This window comes from Rhincodon typus, chromosome 3 (genome assembly GCF_021869965.1).
Source record: "Rhincodon typus isolate 14 chromosome 3, sRhiTyp1.1, whole genome shotgun sequence".
Classification (NCBI taxonomy): Eukaryota; Metazoa; Chordata; class Chondrichthyes; order Orectolobiformes; family Rhincodontidae; genus Rhincodon; species Rhincodon typus.
Genome location: NC_063334.1, coordinates 85,565,824 through 85,570,791, shown reverse-complemented (window position 1 = coordinate 85,570,791; position 4,968 = coordinate 85,565,824).

The following is a 4,968-nucleotide window of genomic DNA, read 5'->3' as shown; positions in this document are numbered from 1 at the left end:
TGCTGCTTGGCCTGCTGTGTTCATCCAGCTCTACACCTTGTTATCTCAGATTCTCCAGCATCTGCAGTTCCTACTATCTCTGATTTTTAACAAGATTGTTTAGTAAGACATTTCACTCATAGCTGAGTAGTTTTGTTCACAAGCCATAAAGATAATTTGCTCATATCCCAATGTTGAAATATGAGAGGTTTGTGTAATGTTAATTGAGCAACTGAATATTATAATTCTTTCACCTGTATAGGAAAGCTTGGTTGAAAGCCAACAAAGGGATATAGATACATTAAGTGTGTAACCAAAGATCTGACAAATGGAATTCAGTACAGGAAAGTGTGCAATTGCCCATTTTGGCAGAAAAGGTCAAAAGTATATTATCTAAATGGTGGAAGGTGGCAGAGCTCTGTGATGCAAAGAGATCTGGGTATCCTCATGAATTAATCACAGAATGCTAGATTGCAAGTACGGCAAGTAATCAGGAAAGCTAATAGAATATTAAGTTTTATTGCAAGGGGAATTGATTGCAAGAATAGGGAGGTTATGCTTCAGTTCTAAAAGGCATTGGTGAGATCGCATCTGGAATACTGTGCACAGTTTCGGTAACCTACTTACGGAAGTATGTTAATGCATTGTAAGCAGTTCAGGGAAGGGTTATTAGACTCATGCCTGGACAGAGTGGATTGCCTTATGAGGAAAGGCTAGGCCTGCACACTCTGGAGTTTAGGAGAGTCAAAGATGATTTAAATGAAATATACAAGATCCTCGGAGGACTTTACTATGTGATTGTAGAAAGGATGTTCGCTGTTATGGGAGAATCTAGGACTAGGGGACGTAGTTTTTACAAAAAAAGGGGGCACCATTTAAGATAGAGATGAGGAACCATTTTTTCTCTTAGAGTTTTGAGAGTCTTTGGAATTCTCATCCTCAAAAGGCAGTATTTAAAGGGATGAAAAATTACTGGGATTTGCAGGAATGTAGGGTTGAGGTTAAAATGTGATTAGCTATGATCTTACTGAATGGCAGAGAGGTTCAAAGGACCAAGTACCTAAACTTGATCCTCATTTGTATGTATATGAAATAATCTACAAAGCATGAATACACAGTTTTGGGATGAGTTGCAAAGACGTTCCTCATAAATCGTGTTTTTTTTATTTGATGGGAATATATATAGAAAAAAAAACAATTGCAGCATCTACAGCCAATTCTAGGCCTATAAATTACTGGCAGTGTACCATTTGACAGCAATCAAGTGGGTACTTAAGTGTCCAATATGGCAAGCAGAATGAGTGCACGCATTCTGTGTCAGAAAATATATTGGTAAATGGTCTTATACAAGAGGTTAGTGACCATGTCTGAAACCAGAATCACAGCCTTTGCATACCTTAGAAGGGCACAACTCAGTCTCCTTGGCAAAATTCAGTAATAGTTGACCATAGCTCGTGGTGCTGTACATGTCACAGTCAGCATTCACAGATGCTTGATAGCTAGACCAATGGTCCTTAAAGGGTGAAAACTGCTGAAGGTTGCCTTCCAAAACAGTAGATTTTTTTTTGTCAGTTTATTGTGGAACCAGGAAGAACAGGAGTATTTCCCCTGGCTCCACATCATGTTTGCAGGGCAGTGTCCACCATTACTCATCCTGTACCTTCTCCATCATCCCACTTCACCATGTCCACATTTCATGCCATCCTATCCTGGAGTCAATACTCTGCACATCCAGTGTGTGAATGGAAAATTTAACAAGCAACAAGGAGGAGGAGTCGCCATGAACAACCACGTCTTGAAAGGTTGTCATGTGGCCTTTGTGATACATGTATTGGAAGAGGATGGTACTCCATGCAATGGGTAGTGAACTACTATCCAAGTGAAGCTCTGTGGACCCTCTTGCTGCATTCAGTTGCAACTGGTGGATGTGATCTTCTTCCTCCTTGCCCTCATTGTACCCCTCCCAAGGTGATCTCCAGATCTGAGAAGAAAGTGGCTGACCAATAGTTTGTTTCATGTTTTTGGGAGTGGTTCCTTAACTCTTTGCTTCTACTTTTGTCAAATGGAATACGGAAAGGAATCATGATTCATGTCCAGGGGATTAACCCTTCTCTCTGCTGCATCTTGAAGGCCCTAAAAAAGTGCTAGCCCTTACTGAAAGCATCTTAGGTTCTTCCAGGATTCATTGATAAGAAATGTTTGGCTGTATACCAACAGCACATTGACATAATGGGAACCCTAAATATTGAGGTATTGTCCACATTGGGTTGTGGCACACAGAGCAGTCAGTGGGTGCCCTTCACCATCAGGAAACCCACATGCCCTCTGTCTGGGTCTTTTCCCCTTAGGGAAGCCTTTGGAGTGTCTCTGTCCCTTTCTGGGTGTTGCTCTGATTGGTGAACTGCACCTCATTGTTAATGTCACGACCTACAACCTGGACAGAACTGACTGAGATAAAGGAAAGCACACAGTGGCCTGCATTGGTACTGATAGGACTGACCTCAGTCTGGTATAAGGCTCCAGGTCTTTGTTTTTAATGAAACAAAACTTCCAGAGGTACTCATTCTGATTCTTTCAAATGTGCCACTAGGGCTTCCAGAAGACCCTCTTATCAGTACCCTCTTAGGAAGAGGTGTTCTTCTGCTCCCTCCTCCCTGTCTACTGATTCATCTAACTATCCTGCTGATGGTGCAGAACAAGTAGCTCTGCAATAAGTTCCCCCCATTTTCACAAAGTTTCATTTCTGTGGTCAGCAGAAACGATCAAACTGCTCCAGCAGCTCACCACAGAGCTTCCACAACATTACCCGAGCACATTTAAGTCAGCTGCTACTGTTGCATGGTCATTTAAAAAGCCTGAACCGAGCAGGTCCCATCTCGCTTGCTGGTTCTTGATTTAGCAGTGAATAAGGAAAGCGTTCCTTGTATATTTATTAGCCAATTTTACTATGTGTGCATTGCATCAGTCCATTGCCACCCATGTCATTGTGCTCTTGATCTTTCACCCACTTTAGCCACATGCAGCCAAGACATCTGCATATGTCACTCCAGTCACCTGACAGTCTGAGCAGGAAGTAGACAGTGACACTGTTAGTTCACTTTTGTTCCCTAAAAATATTAAAGTCTTATCTCCAGTCATGTTACAAATGATTCAAAAGGAAATAGCTATGATATGGGTTATGAAAAGTGAAAGGATTAAGAGAATAATTTATTTCTCAGTGCCCTGTTAGCAGTGAAATCTGATTTAACCTATCGAGATTTCATTTATTTTAATCAATTAACATGTAGTTGAGTCACTCACTCTGAAGCCCGTTTGCACTTCTTCATGCACCTGTATTTATTTGATTATTTATTTTATTTGGGATATGGCTAAAGCCTGCGTGCATTCAAGGCACATTTATTTGGTCAGTAATGAGAAACTAAATATTTACCTTCTGGAAAGGGATTACAGTGTAATTTTAGAATTAAAGACAAATTCACAACTCTGCTCCCAATGCGTCTGTTCCTGTACTGATCCGTGTTGATGAATCATGCATAGACTTCCAAAATGCATGCGATCACTGCCACACAACAACTAAGTTACAGTTCATGCAATGAAAGGAACAGTAGCAACATGGATACAGAATTGTCTAAGTGACAGGAAACAGAGATTAATGGTTGGTCTGTGTTTTTTTAAGCTGGAAGAAGGGTTGTAGTGGAGTTTTCCATGGGTCAGAGTTGAAACCCTTGCTTTTTCTGGTGTATATTAATGACCTAGACTTTGATGTACAGGGCACAATTTCAAGTTTTGCAAATGATACAAAAGTTGGAAGCATTGTGGTCTGTGAGGAGGTAGTGTAGAATTTCAAAGAAACATCTTGAGCACAGTGGGCAGTTTTGATCTCCTTATTTAAGGAAGAATGTAAGTGCTTCAAGGTGGTTGGGAGGACGTTTAATCTATCAATAACTAGAATAATCACATTGTCTTGTGAGGAAAGGTTGTAGAGATTGTTTTCACTTTTAAGAAGAACAAAGGGTGGCTTAGAGTCATACAGCATAAAAACAGACTTTTCGGTCCCCCTCATTCACACCATCAGACATCCCAATCTGACCTAGTCCCATTTGCCAGCATTTGACCCATATCCCTCTAAACCCATCCTATTCCTACACCAATCCAGTTGCCTTGTAAATGTTGGAATTGTACCCACCTCCACCACTTCGTCTGGCAGCTCATTTCGTACACGCACCACCACCTGCGTGAAAAAGTTACCCCTTATTTCCTTTTTAAATTCCTTTCCCCTCCTACCTTAAACCTATGACATTTAGTTTTAGATTCTCCCACCCTAGAAAAAAGACTTTGGCTCTTCACCCTATCCATGCCCCTCATGATTTTATAAACCTCTATACGGTAACTCCTGGGTCTCAGATGCTCCAGGAGAAAGAACCCTGGCCTATTCAGCCTCTCACTATAACTCAAACCTGACAACATCCTTTTAAATCTTTTCTGCACCCTCAAGTTTAACAAATCCTTCCTATAGAAGGGTGACCAGAATTGTACACCTCACCAACGTGGTGTACAGTTGCAACATGATGTCCCAACTCCAACACTCAGTGTTCTTATCAATGAAGGCAAACATACTAAACACCTTCTTAACCACCTTGTCTACCTGCGACTACTTTCAAGGAATTATGCGCCTGCACCCCTAGCTCTCTTTGTTTGGAAACACAGACCAGGGCCCGACCATTAAGTGTATATGTCCTGCTTTGGTTTGCCTTACCAAAATGCAACACCTCACATTTATCTAAATTAAAATCCATGCGCCACTCCTTGGCCCATTTTGATTGAAGTGGATAAGATCCTGAATGATCTTGACAAGGTGGATGTGAAAATGATATTTTTCTTCTCTAGGTGAGTACACAATAGGGAGGTCCTGTTTTAAAATTCAGTGTTGTCCTTTTCAGACAGCAATGAGAAGAATTCCTGTCTCTCAGAGGGTTGTACAACTTTGAA